General features: G+C 42.1%; 1 protein-coding gene across 4 annotated transcripts in view; it reads right to left on the reverse strand.

Annotated features, from left to right (window-relative positions):
• CTCF (CCCTC-binding factor) overlaps positions 1-21,188 on the reverse strand; it is a 49,565-nt gene extending 28,377 nt beyond the window's left edge. The window contains exons 1-3 of one of the 4 annotated variants that reach the window (XM_082368922.1): positions 20,967-21,188; positions 15,607-15,723; positions 14,175-14,287 (exon numbers count right to left, since the gene is read on the reverse strand). The gene's annotated coding sequence lies outside the window, so the exon portion shown is untranslated. The remainder of the gene's footprint in view (positions 1-14,174; positions 14,288-15,606; positions 15,724-20,966) is intronic. The other 3 variants (XM_082368923.1, XM_082368920.1, XM_082368921.1) reach the window with 3 other exon arrangements.
• Between the last annotated feature and the right edge of the window lie 341 nt (positions 21,189-21,529).

Genomic DNA, 21,529 nt, shown 5'->3' on the forward strand with positions numbered 1-21,529 from the left:
TTGCTCCATGGCATGTGGGATCTTCCTGGACCAGGGCTCGAACCAGCGCTGCCTGCATTGGCAGGCGGATTCTTTAACCACTGCACCAAGGAAGTCCCCAGAAGGCCATTTTTTATTTCCAAATATTAACATAGTATAAAGCCACAATAAGTAATACAGTATAGTACTGTCACTATCACAGCCAGCCAATGTAAACAGAGAATCCAGAAAAAACTCCTAGCATATAAAAAGTTGTCAGTTTAAAATTAGTGGGGGAGGTCTTCCCTGGTGGCACAGTGGTTAAGAATCCACCTGCCAATGCAGGGGATACGGGTTCGAGCCCTGGCCCGGGAAGATCCCACATGCCGCGGAGCAACTAAGCCTGTGCTCAAGAGCCCACAAGCCACAACTACTGAGCCCGTATGCCACAATTACTGAAGCCCGCGTGCCTGGAGTCCGTGCTCCACAAGAGAAGCCACGACAATGAGAAGCCTGCACACTGCAACGAAGAGAGTAGCCCCACTCACCGCAACTAGAGAAAGCCCATGCACAGCAACAACGACCCAACACAGCCAAAAATAAAAAAAACAAAATAAATAAATAAATAAATTTTTAAAAAACAACAACAACAACAAAATAAAATTAGTGGGGGAAAGAGGATTATTTGATAAAAGGTACCAGAAAGCGCTTCCCTGGTGGCGCAGTGGTTGAGAGTCTGCCTGCTAATGCGGGGGACACGGGTTCAAGCCCTGGTCTGGGAAGATCCCACATGCCGCGGAGCGACTAGGCCCGTGAGCCACAGTTGCTGAGCCTGCACGTCTGGAGCCTGTGCTCCGCAACAAGAGAGGCTGTGATGGTGAGAGGCCCGCGCACCGCGATGAAGAGTGGCCCCCGCTTGCCACAACTAGAGAAAGCCCTCGCACAGAAACGAAGACCCAACACAGCCATAAATTAAAAAAAAAAAAAAAAAAAAAGGTACCAGAAAAACTATAAATACTTGGAACACAATGAGTTATAGCTTTAATCCATCTGGAATATATTCTGTTGTCAGAGATAAGGAGAGACGTTAACAAAAACACAAAAAAGACATGGGAGTTCCCAGGCGGTCCAGTGGTTAGGACTCCGCGCTGCCACTGCCAAGGGCCCAGGTTCAATCTCTGGTCAGGGAACTGGGATCCCACGAGCCACACGGCCACACACACACACAAAAAGACAAATCCAAACACCAAACTTGAAATAAGATATACGTGAGTGACCTTCTGATCTCAGAATAAGGAAGGCTTTGTGTTTAGATTTCTAAGTAATAGAAGAGCCTAGAGGAAACTGTTGAAATTTTGACCACCTTAAAGTAAAAATAAATAAATTTTTTTGTAAAAACAAAAACATGTTGAATAAAATGGCCAACAAGAAAATATATTTGCAGCATATTATGACAAAGGATTAATACTAATATCCTTATTATATAAGTAATTGTAAATTTAAAAAAAAAAATTCTTTTATTTTCAGCTGCATTGGTTCTTCATTGCTGCACACGGGCTTTTCCTCTAGTTGAGGCGAGCGGGCACTACTCTTTGTTGCGGTGCGCGGGCTTCTCATTGCAGTGGCTTCTCCTGCTGCAGAGCACCGGCTCTAGGCGTGCGGGTTTCAGTAGTTGTGGTGCCTGGGCTCAGTAGTTGTGGCTCGAGGGTTCTGGAGCGCAGGCTCAGTAGTTGTGGCACACGGGCTTAGCTGCTCCGCGGCATGTGGGATCTTCCTGGACCAGGGCTTGAACCCATGTCCCCCGTATTGGCAGGCGGATTCTTAACCACTGTGCCACCAGGGAAGTCCCCAGTAATTGTAAATTTTATAAGAAAAAGACAAATACCAAAAGAGAAAGCTGGGAAAAGGACACAAGTAGATCATTCAAAGAAATACAAATGGCAGATGAATAAGAAAAAAAAAAAAAAACAACCAAATCTCCTAAACATTAAGAGGAATACAAATTAAAATAATGTGACAGCATTTTACCTCTATTAAACTGTTAAGGCTGTTTTAAAGGATAACTCCCAATGTTGGTCAAGGTGCAGTGAAATGAGCGAGGTAACTCACAGATACAGAGAACAATCTAGTGGTTGCCAGAGAGGAGGTGAGTTGGGGGGGATGGGCAAAAAAGGTGAAGGGGACTAGAGGTACAAACTACCAGTTATAAAATAAATATTATAAAATAAATGTTACAGAGAATAAAAAATATTAACTTTGTATGGTGTGCAATCTAAAAAAATATCGAATCACTATGTTGCACACCTGAAACTAATATAATGTTGTAGGTAAACTATACTTCAATGAAAAAATCCAAAAAAAACGGCAAGGTAACTGGTGATATGAATCAAGAATTTTTAAAATATTCAAATTACTGTGATCCAATAATTCCACTTCAGACTTTATGCCCAGAAATAATCAGAGGACTTCCCTGGTGGCTCAGTGGCTAAGAATCCGCCTGCCAATGCAAGAGACACGGGTTCAAGCCCTGGCCGGGAAGATCCCACATGTCACGGATCAAGTAAGTCCATGTGCCACAACTACTGAGCCTGCGCTCTTAAAGCCCACGAGCTACAACTACTGAGCCCGCGTGCCACAACTACTGAAGCCCGCATGCTTAGAGCCCGTGCTCCGCAACAAGAGAAGCCACTGCAATGAGAAGTTCGCTCACCACAACTAGAGAAAGCCCGTGCGCAGCAACGAAGAGCCAACACAGCCAAAACTAAATATTAAAAAAATAAATAAATTAAAAAAAAAATAATCAGAGATGAACACGAAGATTATAAGGACATTATTAATCAGAGTGAATAATTATAAACAACCTAAAAGTACAACCACAGGGGAATAGTTAAATTTGGTAAATGATGATACATCCACGAAACAGAATATTATGCAGATATTAAAAATCATGTTTTAATATAATCCTTATATGAAGAAAATGCTTGGTTCATAGCTAAAAAAAAGGGGGTGGGCAAGAGGAGAAACAGAATGGAATAGTCATTAAGAGCTTAGGCTTTCCAACCAGAGACCTGCATTCCAATTCTGGTTCTTCTACTTACTAGCAGTGTGGCCTGGAGTGAGACATGCTACCCTTCTGTGCCTCAGTACCCTTTCCTACAAAACAAAGATAATAACCGTATCCATTTCACTGGCTGTCATAAAGATTAAATAAAACAATGCAGGCAGAGCCTGGCTACTGTGCTCCTCTGTATCCTTATAGGTCACCCCAGAAGGCAATGAACACATGTTAGCTTAACATATGACCTTTCTGTTTCTTAGAATTCTAATCACAAACCTTGGATAAATTTTCCCCACAAAAATGACTTCTCTGTAAACTACCAATTATCTGCAGAATGAAGGTAGCAACCAGTTGACAGAATCTGGTAACTGATCAAATCCAGGAATGAAAGAGAAAAAGAGCCAAAAAGGAACAAAACAGCCTCCCAGGCTGGTCTATCTTACTATAGTAAGTCTGTCCAGCATACTGCTGCCAGACTAAATCTTCCTGAAATGCGGCAGAAAAACTCATGAGGATTGAGGGTTACTCAATCAACTCCGAACTCTTTGGCTTCGATCCCAGAGTTCTGTATGACTTGTTACCATCCTTTCGACCCATCCAACCTCACCTTTGGGGTATCTCCCGCACAAGAGCCTACTGTCTTGTCCCCGCCAGGTCAAGTTATCCCCTACTCAAAGTCTTCTCAACCTTGACCAGTGCAGACTGAACTCTAATTTATTTGTTTCATTTTTGTTATTTTGTTTGTCTGTAATATACTGTTCTATGTATCTGTCTTTTCCCCTAATAGACTATTAGCTCGTTAAGGGCAGGAACTATGCCTTTTACTTCTGAATACTCTACAGCAATGAACACAAAAACAGTGTTAGGTAAGCAGCAGACATTCAATACTGGTGTCACTGTCATATGAAACATGTATAAATGGTTCCTGCACATGACAAAAGCAGGAAGAAAACATGGAAAAACAAAACCTTGTTTGTATGCTACGTGGAAGCTTAACTATATGAATTTATATCCTTTATTGCTATGTTTGTATCATTTCTCAAATAGAAAATAATAAGTCTTAACAACACAAGTATAGGTTTAAGATTTTAAAAATCCTGCCACAAAAATAAAAGCTAATTGTGAATACACTAATTTTTGAAGATGTTAAGACTTAGTAATTTATCACCTGATTATGTGGCTAGATAGCAAATGTGTCAGGTTATTTCTCAAAGGAAAACAACCAAAATAACCTTTCATACTCACTAGTTCAGAGTTTAGTCATTTGGGGACACTGGTTATTATAAAATATATGTGTACTAAGAATAACACATGTGCATTGAGAATAAGACAGTAGAGAAGGACAATTTCCAGAAGTCTGCTTTATAAATAAAATCACCAAAACTTTTTGTTTAATACACTTTTTTTTTTTTTTTTTTTTTGTGGCTGTGTTGGGTCTTCGTTTCTGTGCAAGGGCTTCCTCTAGTTGCGGCAAGCGGGGGCCACTCTTCATCGCGGTGCGCGGGCCTCTCACTATCGCGGCCTCCCTTGTTGCGGAGCACAGGCTCCAGATGCGCAGGCTCAGTAGTTGTGGCTCACGGGCTTAGTTGCTCCGTGGCATGTGGGATCTTCCCAGACCAGGGCTCGAACCCGTGTCCCCCGCATTAGCAGGCAGACTCTCAACCACTGCGCCACCAGGGAAGCCCTAATACATTATTGTTGTTCTCTACCGGGACAACAGATAGCTAAAACCCCAACTTATTTCCTGGAGCAGATCAGAAGACTGTCTACACTCTTGGCAAGAAACAGCAGCCCCAACTCCCCACTGAGATTCCATAAGCCACAGCAATTCTGAAATAGCCTAACATGGAGGTCACCTAACAACTTGCCTTCAGACTGCTCAATACAAAACATCAGACATCATTAGAAGGCAGAGAAGAGAGGAGACACCTTGTAGCTTTCTCTTTTCTACATCTTTAAATTAGAAGAATGTTTTTACCCAGGAGACTGAAAAACCTAGTCCAGTATTCTGACTGCAGAGGATGCTAAGTGCCATTAGGACAAGGGAAAAAAAAAGGAATTACAAATAAGTAACCAGTTTCTCCTGAGAATGAAAGGAAAAGCTGACTTTTATTAGATGCAGAACACTAGCCAAAAATAACAAAAATTATTTACCCTTTTGGAACAAAAGTTAGGTTTAAAAAGTCAAATAAAATAACCATTTTACTCTACTATTCCTGAAAATATATACATCATCATCTTATCTGAGAACTTAAGATAACTCAAAGCAAAGTATCATGCTGATTAATACTGAGTACCAGGAAAGTTGCAGACTACCGTAAAGAATGGAGAGGAGCTGAGTGGAAAGGATGACTCAGTCTGAGAAGCAGAAAAACATTAGCGAACATTTACTTCAGGGTGACTGGAAGCGGAAGCAGCCTTTATCTGAAGTAGCACTCACCTACTCAGTCACATGTACACCTTTCTCTTCCCTGTTGTGTGCCATTAACTTTAATAAGAACAGATGGGGCATTTGGGGGAGGGGGGAGAAGTAATTAAAAGGGAAATAAAATTGTATCTCTTTTAAGTAAAAGAGGTTAAGAGCACCCCAGTTTTTAACCCACCTTCTCCCCATTTGTTAATATTAAAAGGTGCAGTGAAAGCAAAACAATGATTCTAACAGCTACTTGAAAATATCTATTTATGGAGAGCTTTGAATCTAGGAAATAAGGAAATACATACATACTAATAAAATATTTGTAATTGCAACATTAATTCAACAATATGGTGAAACAACCATAGGAGGTGAAAGAGTTCTTTTGCTACAAAGAATAAGAAGTGCTAAACCAATAGTAATTCTTTTATCAAAAGGCACCTGATGCTGGGTACACAGAAATGAATTTCCCTTTTAATTACTTGGAAAAAAAAGTCCTAACTGCACAGGGCTTGGTTCTCAGACATCTCCTCAGCTGACAGGGAGACAAAGAGAACAAACAAGAGCTATATAGTGTGTGCTATAACAGAGGTTAACACATACTTCCCACCACCCTGGCAAAAAGGATAGCTTAAGCTGGTGAAGGAGGGCTTTAACGAGAGGAATTGCTAAAGGTGGATCTTAAAGGATAAAATAGACCTTGACAGGCGAACTACAGTAGAGAGGAACATTCTAGCAGAGGAAACAGTAAGTGGGAAAAACTTAAATATGTACGGAATTAGACAAACTTTGTGCAAAAAAAAATCAAGTGGAACTGTATTAAACCACCTCATTTATTATTGTGACCTGGTTTCAGAGGTCATGTTCTAGGCCCTCATTAAGGGTACCCTGTTTATTTCACTTATTGGACATTTATATGTGAAACAGAAGACAAAGCTTATCTGGCAGTCAGCATCCTAGTGCCACAGCATGGATCGGAGGCTGCCTCCCAGGCACGAGCTATCCCTCTCTGCTTTCTACACCCTGAATGACACTTTTCCTGGCATACAGCAACCTAATGCCTCATTTCTCCTTGTTCTCCCAAGGGTGACTATGTTAGAGACCACCAGGTCCCTCCTTGCCCTGCTCCAGGCCCATAATCCTGAAAGCAGCTCAGAGTTAAGACTGTCTTTAGAGTGCTCCTACAGTGTTTCACCACTGAGAACATGAGAAAGGTTGGGGATGTACAGCAAGTATCACCTTGAATAAATAACTATGTTATAAAAAGGAATAAATTACACACATACAGTGTAAAATATACAGTACATCTATGGATTGGGGGCAGGTTCTACCTGAGCAGTGGTTCCCAAACCTGGTTGGTGTCAAAATCACCTGGTGAGCTTTAAAATGCACAGATCCCAGAGATTCTGATTCAGTAGGTCTGGGGTGGGACAGCCCTTATTTCAAAAGGTCCCAAGGTAATTCTGATATAGAATGTCTGCTGACTATGGCTTTGAAGTGACTGACCTATTGATAGAACACAACAGTTATGCACCCTAAATGCAAGTCGACATAAATCAAAACCACTCAAATACCCGTAGTTTTCTACTATTAGAATTTTTGGTTCATTCTTTACAACAAAGAATCATTTCGTTTATTTATTTGGAATAATAAAAAAAAAAAAGCCTTATCTCAAAACTAATATGATTCCCATATAAGCAAATGTATGACTCAAGAAGGAAGTTCTGGGCTTCCCTGGTGGCGCAGTGGTTGAGAGTCTGCCTGCCAATGCAGGGGACACGGGTTCGAGCCCTGGTCTGGGAAGATCCCACATGCCGCGAAGCAACTGGGCCCGTGAGCCACAACTACTGAGACTGCGCGTCTGGAGCCTGTGCTCCGCAACAAGAGAGGCCGCGACAGTGAGAGGCCCGCGCATCGCGATGAAGAGTGGCCCCCGCTTGCCGCAACTGGAGAAAGCCCTCGCACAGAAACGAAGACCCAACACAGCCAAAAATAATAAATAAATAAATTAATTAAAAAAAAAAAAAACCAAAACAAAACAAAACAGCATTTAAAAAAAAAAAGAAGGAAGTTCTAAAATTTCACCTCTATTGTGGGTAGCATCAATATCAAAAGATCTCTCTAGATGGTATGGACAAGCTCAACATACAACAAAAGGAAAAAGGGGGAAAGAAAAAGAGAAATGGACACACATAATGGAGTGAATTCATGGTTTTACAGTGTGTGTCAGTGACCATGTGGCCACTGCTCCAGGGTCTCTATAACCCAGTACTCACTCCTGAAGGCTACTTTGTAGAAACAAGACCATTTTATTTGGTAAATGGGGTCTCCTATAAGGTCAAGGTTAAATCAGAAGTCAACAGCTTAAACAATGCCTGTACCAAAGGCATAGTAATAGCAATAATAAGTGGCAATATACTGCCTTTGAATAAAGATCAAGAAACACTTAATATGAAAAAAATACAGAGAGACATCCTTAGTGAGTAAATAGTACAGCATAAAATATGAATAATAGTTAAAGTGTTGTTTAACAGAACAAAGAAATCTGAAAAACAGAAAAAGGCTATACAAGCATAGGAACACAGAGAAGTTTAAACAATAAAAGAAACAAAATGCTACTTTGAACTAATGTTAGGTTATAAAAACAAGTAATCTGTCAACTTGGTTACTCCTGAGAAATATGGAAACAAATAGAGGAAAAAAAGAAATATAAAACGTAAAATAGATAGCTAGTGGGAAGCAGCCACAGCACAGGGAGATCAACTCCGTGCTTTATGACCACCTAGAGGGGCAGGATAGGGAGGGTGGGAGGGAGACACAAGAGGGAAGAGATATGGTAACATATGTATATATATAACTGATTCACTTTGTTATAAAGCAGAAACTAACACACCATTGTAAAGCAATTATACTCCAATAAAGATGTTAAAAATATATATATATAGACAAAAGCTTAATCAAGAAGTTGGGGGGAAATTTATACATTTACAAATACTCAAAAGACAAGACAAAAGAAGAATCAAAGGCCTTGTCCGCCAAGGAGCCGGAAAGAAAAAAATGTATTATATAATAAAATTTACTCCCAACAGGAAACCAAGTCACTACTATTTTATAGTCTCAACATATACCCACAACAAAAAAATTTTAAACAGAAGTAGAAAGCTGTAAGATACAAATAAAACAGAAACACAAGAAATACTAAAAACAATTAGGGTGTCCTCTATTATTAGTTCTGTACCATACTTCTGTGAATGTATAGTATCTTGCACACACCTAACAATTTGTGACAGTGACTATGCTATGCCAGAGTTCTGTAATACCAGAGTTTATCTAAAAAGTAGTAGGCTGGGGGCTTCCCTAGTGGCGCAGTGGTTAAGAATCCGCCTGCCAATGCAGGGGACATGGGTTTGAGCTCTGGTCCAGGAAGGTCCCACATGCCGCGGAGCAACGAAGCCCGTGTGCCACAACTACTGAGCCTGCGCTCTAGAGCCTGTGAGCCACAACAACTGAGCCCACAAGCCACAACTACTGAAGCCCGCGCGCCTAGAGCCCATGCTCCGCAACAAAGTGTAGCCCCCGCTCACCTCAACTAGAGAAAGCCCACGCGCAGCAACGAAGACCCAACGCAGCCAAAAATATAATTAATTAATTAATTAAAAAAAAAAAAAAGAGAATCCGCCTTCTAATGCAGGGAATGCGGGTTTGATCCCTGGTCAGGGAACTAAGATGCCACATGCTTCGGGGCAACTAAGCCCATGTGCCACACTACTGAGCCCATGCTCTGGAACTAGAGAGAAGCCCACGTGCCGCAATGAAGATCCCGCGTGCTGCAACTAAGACCCAAAGCAGCCAAAAAAAAAAAAAAAAAAAAAAAAAGATACAGTGGCTCTTCCCCCCTCCATTAGGGTATGTTTTAAACTAGAAAGGCTGCTCTAAGTCTGGGTATAATCCCCCCCCCCCCACCTACTGCACACAAAGCATCAAGATATCTATCTGCTCTTTTCTACAAAAGCCCTCACCCATCTAGGACATTTTAGGACTCTATTTCCTCCTTCCTTGTTGGGGAAGCTAGTGTATCACCTACCTCTTTCAAAATAAGAAACACAGGATTTAATTTCAGTGTGAAAAATGCTTAGAGCTATAGCTATATACTTGATAGGATTCTGAATAGATAAAAGTCTATGCACTCAAATTTACAATTAACTTGGCTCTCATTCAAAATCAATTTACTCTTACTTTAGAAATAATTCAAACCATGGGGAATAAGAAGAGACATGAAGTATCAGAGGCAAACAGCTAAGGCCAACAAACAAGGAATAGGTTAGAAAGCTTAACATTCAGCAATAAGGAAGTATTCCAGTAATCTGAGGTAACACAGGGTATCTAACAAGAAAAATGTTCATAACATATAACATGAAAAAAGGTTACAAAAGAGGACACAGGATAGGATTCCAGCTTAGTTTAACAAAACAAAACAAAAAATACAACAAAACTAGACAAACAGCAATTCTGTTGAGATCCCCTATCTTAAGTCAGGCCGACATTATATCTTGCCTGGCCAAGTGCGATGGCCTCCTGACTAGTTTCCCTGCTTTCCCTCTTGCTCCATTACCACCCATATTTTACACAGTGGCCACAGATTTCTAAAATATAAATTCATTATCAGCAAGGAGACTTCCCTTCTGAAACCTCCCATGCTAAAACTCTTAGGCTGAAGTCTAAACCCTTTCACCGGGCCTACAGGGTCCTTCAAGGCCCTATCAGCAGATCTGCATCCAGCCTCATCCACTCTGCTCTAGTCGTTGCTTTCAGTATCCAGAACGTCCTGTTTCTTTTCTCTTGCCTCTGGGCCTTTGTACATGCCACTCCCTCTTCTAGAAATATATAAGCAGTTCAACTTTTATGAATTTATCCTACAGATACACTAGTACATGTGCCCAAAGAGCTGTACGCAAGAAGGATAATTATTGTAGCATCTTTCTCTAACAGCAAAAGATCGAAAACAACTCAAATGTCCGGAACAATGTGTATAGTATGCTACCATTTGTGTTTTTTAAAAAAAAGATACATAAACACATGTTTATATATATGTAGAATTTTCTCTGGAAGGATATATGAAAAATTGGTAATATTTATTACCTCTGGGGAAGAAAACTGAGGGATGAGAGGCAGGGGAAAGTTATTACTTTTCACTATTATCATTTTGTACTGTTTGAAATATTTCCTCTCATGTCCTTGTATTGAATGTGATAGTCACATAATACTTGCACAATTACATGTTGTTTTAAAAACTGTACCATATGTACATGCCCATTTACAAAAGTGGAGGAAAAAACCGAAAGGAAACACACCAAACTATTAATAGTGTTTACCTCTAGGGAAAAAAGTAAGAGGTTCGTTAGGTTCTAGTATAATTCTACAATTGTTAGACTCTACCAAAGAATGAAACTAAACATTACTCGAATGATACAAAAAAAGTTTAAGACCAAATTTAAGTAAGGAAAGTTTTAAGAATTGCCACTGCAACCTCAATTCCCTCTAACACTTGGGCAGATACATGGCTGCCAGTGCCCTCCACCTGCCTGCACTTTTGCAACTGTTCCTGCAAGGCTCTCGAGCCTAGCTTTACTAGGCAAAAATACTTTTATTATTTCTTTATACTTACTGGAAAGCTTCAGTACTACTTCCTATTGTACTGTATTCCTTTTGCCCTTTAAAAATTATACAATACAGATAATAGGAGAAAACTCTGATAAGCAAGAATATGAACTTATACATTTTACATAAACGTGCTGGTTTATATCCACAGTCCCCTCCCCATATATACACGTATTTACTCTCACACGAAATCATATTGTGCATACTATTTGATAATCTGCTTTCTTTATGTAGCATATCTCAAATCCCTCTCCATTTCAATATATTTCTAGACATGATAAAATGGTTGCATGACATTCTATTACAGTTGTCCCTGGGTATCCACAGGAAATTGGTTCCAGGACACCTCTCAGTCTGGCCAGATACCCAAATCTGTGGATGCTCAAGTCCCTTATGTATAAAATGGCACAGTATAATGGTCCCTCTTTATCGAAGTTGGTTGAATCTGCAGATACAGAGGACTGTCTGTAAACAGGTGTATCATAATTTAATTAGTCCTCTATTGTTGAATATTGTTACTCCCAAATTTTGATAATTCTGAGAAAAAAAACCTATTTGCATTATAAAATAACTATGTTATAAAACTATAGAAAACCAAAAAAAGTCACCCCAAACCTAACCATCCTCACACTACTAGTTTATTTTGTTTTGACTAGTATTTTGATGCCTATCCATTTAGTGTTTTTTTCCTTGGCATTCATTCATTCAAACAAGCTCTTGCTATATGCCAGGTTATTACTGTTTGAGTTTTTCTTTACTTTTCTTCCATAACAATTTTTTGTACCATATTTTAATTTTTTTCTTCCAGTTTTACTTAGATGTAATTGATGTAGAGCACTGTATAAGTTCAAGGTGTACAGCGTATGATTTGACTTACATATGTCATGAAATATTTACCACAGTAAGTTTAGTGTGGTAAACTTTCATACAAATATAAAATTAAAGAAGAAGAAAAAAATATTTTTCTCCATGATGAGACTCTTAGGATTTACTCTTAACTTTCATATGTAACATACAGCAGTGTTAATTATACTTATCACCTTGCACATATAAGCACCCTAAGTGCTTATGTATCTTATACATAAGTACTTATGTATCTTATAAATGGAAGTTTGTATCTTTTGACTGCCTTCATCCAATTCCCTGCCTACCCCTCCCCCCACCATGTACTATATTAAAAAACAAAACAAAAAAAACAAAAAAAACACAACTTCTCATAAGCATTTTGCTGGTTAATAGTCTTCCCAATCAGCTTTTTTTTAGTGGTTGTCGAACATCACTCCCAACATGGGATTTGATCCTGTTTACTTATCCGTTTGTCTACTGCTCAATATATTTTCCGATTAATTTCCTGATAAGTCCCACTTAAGCTCACTTAACTTTTGTACTCTCTGGTGGTCATCACTATTTGATTTAATGCAAAATATATACAATGACCAACTACTGCTAAAGTGTAAAGATCATCGCTTTACCCCTATGTAGCACATTATAGTTAGTTACAAACATATAGCTGACTCTCAAAGAACATGGGGTTTAGGGGAGAGCTGAACTTCCATGTAGTTTAAAATCCAAGTTTAATTTATAGTCAGCCCTCCATATACACCATACCCTCATTAGTGGATTCAGCCAACTGTGGGATGTAGTACCTTAGTATTTACTAGTACCGTAGTATTTACTACGGGGGAAAAAAAAAAATCTGTGTGTAAGTGGACCAAGCAGTTCAAGCCCACATTGTTCAAGGGCCAACTGTACATATTTCCCCCTAACGATACTACATTTAACTGTCATAAGCCTCCAATAGAGTAGATATGTCATTTTACAAATGGGAAGGAAGGGACAAGGAAGTCACCCTTAATGAACTTGCCACAGCTATCAAGCTGCACGCTGGCTAAGCCTTGGTGCCCTAGTAAGATTAAAATCTAATTTTATGCTTCTTTTGTATTTCCTGATACACCTAGATCAGGGTCTCTCCTCCAGAAAGCCTTTCCCAACACCTTTCACTAACTTCTGTAACTGACCATCCTCCCTGCACCCTGAACACAGTTTTATCAGAGCGCTGACAACACTTATTTATAGATCTCTTGCCCCATACTCTACTTAAGACCCTCAGGAAAAGGAACCTTTTCTTACTCATCTTGAAATCCCCAGTACCTAATGCACTCCCTGGCACAAAGTAGAAAGGCAAGTGTTCAAGGACGGAATGAGCACATTACAAGTGCTCAATAAATAAATATTGCAGGTATTTAGAGCACATCTAAGTATCTGAGTTGATCCAATTTACATCATTTCAGAGAAAGTCACATTTCAGTATATCTAGAACCAGTTAGGTTCAAATATAAAACCTGTATTCAAAGAGCAGGCATTATCAATACAGAAAATGTAATTCTTAAGTGCCATTTACATTAAGAGCAATACTCTAGTAACAATACTTAGAGATTGTAAAACACACAAAACAGTTAAGAATTGATGCTTTCAAATAATTATTTTAGGAGTCATAAGGTCTATAGCTTAGGATTTAGCCATTTTATTATGACTCTGACTAACCTGAATGGGGGCGGGGAGGCGGGTACAAAAACCAGTATAAATTGTTAATTATGCTCGAGTTAATGTGACATTTGTTTTCAAAATTCTGTTTTATAGAATTTACAGTTTTAGACCTGATTTTGGTCACTGCTGCTGCTTTTCTTTTCAATTATAATTCTTATATCATTGGAATGGTCTTGATGACTTGGTCCAGCCATCTAGAACTGTCTACCAATCTGCACAGAGCTCTTGTGCATGTTGGGCATGTGTAGGAACATGCATACAAGCAAACAAGCTCCATTTAATACAATTTAACTTCTATAGTCCACAATAGATACTACAGGGGACAAAGTAAGGAGCTGGATGGTAGAGCTGTTACATAGCTCAAAAGTACTGCTTCTCAAATGTTTGCACTGTAGTACCTATACAAATAGGGCTTCCCACTCCCAAGCACTCATGCCCTATTTTGTTGAAGACCTGTGTTATCTTAGACAGTCATAGAGTTCACATTCTTCTCCTAAAATATATATTTGCTTTAATGTAAAAAAATTTGTAATTACTTACCAGTTAAATTACTTAACTCACCGCCCCCTCAGTGAGCACAATTGAAGCTCCAAGAAGATGGGTCATGTTTATCTTGTGGCGTCAAGTACCCCGGAATCATACCACTTTGTACCCTAAGGGTATTCATATCCCAGTTTGAGAACAAGGGATCTAAACAATTAAACTAGTCATAACACTTAAAAGTGACCAAAATGTTCTTACAACCCCATTCCCCAAACTCTTAAGGCTAGTTCTCTCAATAGCTTTTCAAATCAGTATTGTTTCTCTTTTCAGCAGCTCATTAGTATGCACTGTGTATCAACATTAAAAGAACCTGCAGGGCACAAGTTATTTCTGGAGCGACAGAATACTAGCACATACATCTTGTCCTTCATATCTATCGAGGTACCAAGCTGCCCACTTGGAAAACAGAGAGTTGAAGAAGAGAAGAGCTTTCACTCCTGTTCCCTTCCTCCTCTCTATTTGTCCAGGCACAGCTTGTAAGAAAAATCTTAATAGTCATTTAGATGATTCATTCATATAAGCTTATCTAATCTCAGCATTTGTAACCCTCACTTTTACACTCCTTTTCGCCATTACACGAGTGCAATTAAACTATTTTCACATTTTCTAGGGGATAAGAAAGATGTTTTTCCTGGTAGCCTGAGAAGAGATAATTTTCACACCTAGAACCCTACTTTATTGTTAATGAAATCCCAAAGCCTAGTAGACTCTGACATTTATGAGAGGCCTGTTTCAAGTTCCCTATACTGTTCATTGTATTTCATAGCAGAAATTGTAGGCTAAAGTAAATTTTAAGTGACCCTTTCAAATGTTTTTTAAAAAATTATTTATAATGACTGTAACACTACGAAGCAAACATGGGTTATCAGCTAGGTTAAATCAAATTAAGTGAGACAATTTTTATCTAGGATACCAGCTTCCCCAATAATAGGATTCCATCTGTTCCTCATCAAAATTACAAATTGCCACAAGCCATGGACTTTTGAGGTCATTTGCCAAGAGTCAAAATATACATTTTGGAATGTATATTTGGGTTGAATGGAATGTACATTTGGAATGTATTTTGGGTTTCTACAGAAAAGCAGCCACCATATCCTTGTGTCTTTCTATGTACATACTCAGAATGGTACTTGATGCTTTATACACATTCTCATCAACTCCGAGAATAGTCTCTTTAATTGGTATTATTCTCACAAATAAGGACTGTAGGAGTAGAAAGGTTAAGTAATTTGCCCAGTGTCACCCAGCTAGTATACAACAGTGCACGCAGAGTTTCAAATGGAGTACTGCCTGAATATAAAGCTTGTATGCCCTCAATCACCCACTGTCCTGTATCTCCTATACCCAAGAATGATCCAGCAAATCCTCCAACCCCAGGAAGGTCTTATTACTCTTATTTTTAAGACCAAGAAATGGAAACAGCATTTACCTCTCCGTGGCTGCAAAGTCAGTTTGAGCAGGGAAGACAGAACTCAGCTCTCAAGCCTCTGGTCAGCAATCTGTCCACTACTGCATCTTGTTCTTTGGCCCCAGGTCTGTGATCATTCTAAAATAGAAGCACAAATCATTTTATGAACACCAAACACACACAAATGCAGATACAGTATGAAAAGCAAAATGAGGGCAAAAGGAAGACTAATAAAATTGGGAAACAATATACTTGCTAAAACGTCACATTACTAATTGACATGCTGTAAACGTCTATCAAGTCAATAATAAAACCTTCACTTATTTTTTTAAACATTTGCTAAATATATAAAGAACTAAAGATTTCTGATTATCAAAATAGCACCCCATTGTGACCCTGCAACCAAATAATGTAAATACAGTTAAACTACCAAAAAATTAATTCTTATAGATGCAGTAATACTCCTTTAACAGTTTATTTCCTTATCTTCAGCAAGTAGTGGTTTTACTGATTTAGTTTAAACCACAAGTAAAGACTGTATTTTTCATGTAATAAGGTAACTATGGGGCTTCCCTGGTGGCGCAGTGGTTGAGAATCTGCCTGCCAATGCAGGGGACACAGGTTCGAGCCCTGGTCTGGGAAGATCCCACATGCCGCGGAGCAGCTGGGCCCGTGAGCCACAATTACTGAGCCTGCGCGTCTGGAGCCTGTGCTCCGCAACAAGAGAGGCCGCGATAGTGAGAGGCCCGCGCACCGCGATGAAGAGTGGCCCCCGCTTGCCACAACCAGAGAAAGCCCTCGCACAGAAACGAAGACCCAACACAGCCATAAATAAATTAAAAAAAAAAAAAGATTTACTTTCTTAAAAAAAAAAAAAAAGATAACTATGGGGGGAGATTTCACTACTGACCTTTGAAAATCCTAGAAGCACAGCAATGAAATATCTCTTTTCAGACAAATAATAAAATACTGTTAGGTCATACTGTTACTTGACAATTCTCTCCCTAAAATACAAATAAATGGACTGTCAAGCTTCAGGCAATGGTAGAGTGGTACTTAACTCCATGGTGGGGGGGTGGGGGGGAGAAACTCCCAAATGAAATGAAAGAGCTAAATTTAAGCATTTCCAAAGAATTTGGCATATGAGGTACAATTAAGAGGGAACCCATCTCATAACTAAAGCCCACAAAACTAAACTGATATAATACTTTACCAGATGAAGCTAAAGAAAAGTCTTCTCTGTTGAAAAGGCAATTTATAACAACCTAAGAAGAGAATTAGTGCATTTAGTCCACAAAACACTTTTGTATTGGAGTCCATATATTGTCACTAATATGCGTCAAAAGGAATGAAATTTTACGCCCCTGAAAATTGATGGGTGACTAAAAGTAAGATCAAGTGTGGAAAAATCACTATTCTTGAGGTATATGTTAGCAGTCTATATGCAATGCCACATCTTTGCATTCAAATACTAAACACTGAGAAAATGCACAAAGGTACTGCCAGGGAAGATCTGAAGACAACAACTAGAGAAAGTCTGGGGATGTTTAAAAAAAACAAATATGGTATACCAAATCTACACATTTAATTGTGAACCATGGTCTTCAAAGTTATACATTACTTGCCATTATTGTTCTTTCTAAACCTGTACACTCTTTCTCAAAGCATTAAGTTATGACAAATCCTACTTGTTTGAAGAGGGACCTAATTTTTGGCAAAAAAGCCTCTAGTCATCTGAAATCAAGATAGGTAAATAAGTTAGACAAATGGTCAACTAGGTTTCTGGTTTAAAAAAATGAAATAGAGCCTATAAAGTAGTTAATGTAGAGTGAATTTGATGCCAGTAGCATCCCTGAAGCAAAAAACCAGCCTCTAGAGGAACATTCTGCCAGCAGGCACCACTCTGCAAGGCTCTGCCTCAGGGCCCTAGTCAGCCACAGGTGGCTTCTGCCACTCCCAAGGAACTCCCCAAGCCACTCAGAGAAGTCCTTGGTGGGTGCCCTCATTTTTTCTATGTCCTTTAAAGCAAAATCCTAAAGCTCTTAGAATTTGAATGCATATTAAGGATAACTTTTATAGCTCCTAAATTTTAAGTTGGTTGAATGGATCCCTAAAGATAACTTTTACAGCTACTCTTTTTTTTTTAAATTATGTATTTATTTATTTATTTATTTTTGGCTGTGTTGGGTCTTCGTTTCTGTGCGTGGGCTTTCTCTAGTTGTGGCAAGTGGGGGCCACTCTTCATCGCGGTGTGCGGGCCTCTCACTATCGCGGCTTCTCTTGTTGCGGAGCACAAGCTTCAGACGCACAGGCTCAGTAGTTGTGGCTCACGGGCCCAGTTGCTCCACAGCATGTGGGATCTTCCCAGACCAGGGCTCGAACCCGTGTCCCCCGCATTGGCAGGCAGACTCTCAACCACTGCGCCACCAGGGAAGCCCTACAGCTACTCTTAAATAAGCAGTATTTCCCTATGTTTACCAGCTACTCTTAAATAAGCAATATTTTCCTAGGTAGGTAAACATTCCTGTTGTAATCTTCCTCATACTAGTGATTTAAGTTTCCTTGGGTAACCTTATGTCCTCAATTTATTCTCTCTGTAAACTTAGTTTTCCAATAAAAACAAAGGGGACTTCCCTGGTGGTCCAGTGGTTAAGACTCTTAGAAAAAAAAAAAAAAAAAAGACTCTGTACTCCCAATGCAGGGGGCACAGGTTAGATCTCTGGGTTCTATCTCTGGTCAGGAAACTAAGATCCCGCATGGTGCACAGCGCAGCCAAAACAAACAAACAAAGTATGAATCCCGGCATACAGGAAATCTTAAAGGACAGCAACTCTGTGGACAAGATCTATACCATTAAAACGACATAAACGGGACTTCCCTGGTGGCGCGGTGGTTAGGAGTCCACCTGCCAATGCAGGGGACACGGGTTCGAGCTCTGGTCCAGAAAGATCCCACATGCCATGGAGCAACTAAGCCCATGTGTCACAACTACTGAGCCCACACACCTAGAACCTGTGCTCTGCAACAAGAGAAGCCACCACAATGAGAAGCCTGCGCACCACAACGAAGAGTAGCCCTCGGTCACGACAACTAGAGAAAGCCCACGCACAGCAAGTAAGACCCAACACAGCCACACATATACACATACATACGTACATACATAAATAGAGTATTTAAAAAAAAAAGACATAAACGATGTGTAAGACCAAGAAGCTGATGGCTGTACATGGCACAATTGAAATCAAGAAGCAAAACATGGTCTATGGAGTACAGTGCTACCGGGAAAACAAGCTTTCCTCCTGACTCTACAGACCCGCTGGATTTTAACCCGTGTGGACCTTACTTTAATAAGCAAAACATGCCACCTGCCATCCACAATTTCAAAAGGAAAGTAAAACTGAAAATTACAAGAATGCCAAAAAATTACACAAACGGACCAATATATTAGACAATTAAGCGTGGTTCTATTCTCAAGCCTGACACTCCATCAACACTACTGCATTTAGTTACTTAGGGCAACTTTATTATGGAGGAGAGGGAGAAAGAACATTTTTGTAGGGTTCAAAAAAGTAATGTTGAAAACACTCCCCTATGGAGGCATTTGCTGCAGAATTCTACAGATTGAGATTACACACAGTAGACCGGTCAATTTTGCTTAGCACCAGGCTGTTTTAATTTCCTCATAAACTTAACATAGCCTCCCCACTCCCCCTCCCCGCCCCGCTATTTAATCAAGACTTTCCTCTCTCCAAAGCAACCCCAGTTGATACATCAAGTGCTGCACGATATTGTATTAAGGTACTAGAATATTTGAGGGAAAAGAAAAAACTGGCAATTCGACAGGAAGCTTTTTAATGATGCAAGATAACTTAAGGACAGAATAAATTCAACATACATTCCCTGTTTAACTTCTTTTGCCACCTAAAGGGGACCTGGAATTTTAACTTTCCTATTTGATCTAAACTCAAAGAAAGCAGGAAGACGCTACATATGCGAATGTTTACTTATTGCTGAACTCAGGGCTGCAGGAAGTCAGCTACTAAAAAGTGGTTACATTACGCGTAGATATTTATAAACCAACTGCAACTAGTGACCCAGGATTCAATTACAACATCATCCCTCATATTTCAGCATATGGGCAAATTACCAGTGGAGTCAAGAATAAATTCATTCTGCCCTACTGGCGCTTTAGATCGGGTTGCACAATCCCGGGGCAAAACTGCCTTCGCCTAGCCCTAAAAGCATCAGGTACTAAATACTGTAGTAAGTTAACGTCAGGACGTTTTAAAGCGAGACGGAAACTCAAGAGTTGCCTGAACCAATTTAGCCAGCCCATAATCCCGAATTCAGGAATTTGTCACGTCACTTGAGATCAGAATGAAATTAAGTTTTGATCCCTTTGAGATCTCTTAGCGCACAAAGTCAGGCTCCTATCACTGCAAGGGGAATCCGACCCTGGCTCGAGAAAAACTTGTGGAACTCGTGTCCTTTCCGCCCACCGTGGGGGGGCCGCACCGGTCGGATCGGGCGAGGAGCCCGGGCGCTAGTTTGGGGGCGCAGCGGGGCCCGGCGGGGGCGGCGAGCGCGCGTCCCCCCGCCCGCTCAGGCGGCGTCGAGGCGCGAGCAGCTCAGCCAGCCTTGCAGAGGGAGCTCTCGGCAGCTCTGGGGTCCCTCTACTCGCAGCCGCAGCAGCGCCGCCTGCGCCACTCGGTGGAGACGGACACCAGCGGCGGCGACGCGCGGACTGGGAGCGACCGCGGAGCAGCCGGGCGGCGGGGGACGCTCGCAAGGCCGCAGGGTAGGTTCCGGGACTGGGCAGGCTGGAGGATGGGCAGCCCGAGAGGCGTCGGCAAGGGCCCGACACCCATACTGCATGGAGACCTGGCTGCGCGCGCGGTGGCTGGGTGTCGACACTTGAGCGAGGCGGGCGCGGAAGCCGGGGAGCGGAGATCGCCTCTCGGCTGAGGCCACCCATGGCGGGAGGGGCGGAGGGCAGAGGGCGGGCCGCGGCCGGGTGATCGGTCGGGCCAAGAGCCGGCCTCGAGGGCAGAGACAAAGGAAGGAAAATGGAGTCGCCAGTGCGCGGGCCTCTGTCGCTGCCACCGCCGGAGGCCTAGCGTGCCGTAGGAGGGAGGCCTAGCGAGCGAGCGGGCGGGCGGGCGAGCGGGCAGGCGGGCGGGCGCGGTGGGGGGGGGGGGGCGGCCGGGCCGCGGCGGCGACGGGCAATGGCGGCGGCCGCGCCGCAGCAGGGACGGTAGAGGGAGACAAACACCCCCCGGCGGCGGCGCTGGCGCCGGGCTACAGCCAGCGCCGACCGGAGCGGCCCCATCGTGACACCTAGAGGCGGCCCGCGAAACCTCCTCCACCCGGGGCCCCCTTACCTCCGCGCCACACCCCCCGCAGCGCTCGCTCCGCCGCCGCTCCACCGCTCCGGCCACCCGGCGTCCCCAGGCAGCTCCACGCACCCGCACCGGCTACCGCCGCCGCCGCTGCCGCCAAAGAAGCAGCTCCGCGCACGGTTTAATCGCTCCACAGACTCGGACACAAAATGGCGGCGGCGCGGTGCAGTGCGCCTGCGTCGGCGCTGCCGGGGCCGCGGGTGCTGATAAGGGAAGGGACGGGTGGGGGGGCCGGTCGGGCGACGAGTGGAGGGCGGGGGAGGAAAGGTGAGGGGAGGGGTTGGCGCAGGGCAGCATGGGAGGCGGCCCCGGGCGCCAACTTTCAAAAGCGGGCGCGATGGCGTCACGGGACGCGCTGCGGGTCGCGTCACGCCGCACGCGCCCTCGACCGGTCGCGCGTGGGTTCTTAGGGAGCCCGACGTCCGGGCTCCCGCTGGGTGGGGCTTCCTGGGCGGAGGCAGTCGCCTCTGGGCGGTCCAGGATCCCGGCCCGGTTGACCTGGTTCCTTAGCTGCAGTCACCCGCTCTGAATCCGTAAGGGAGGGG

This window comes from Balaenoptera borealis (assembly GCF_965194805.1).
Source record: "Balaenoptera borealis genome assembly, chromosome: 19".
NCBI classification, from domain to species: Eukaryota; Metazoa; Chordata; class Mammalia; order Artiodactyla; family Balaenopteridae; genus Balaenoptera; species Balaenoptera borealis.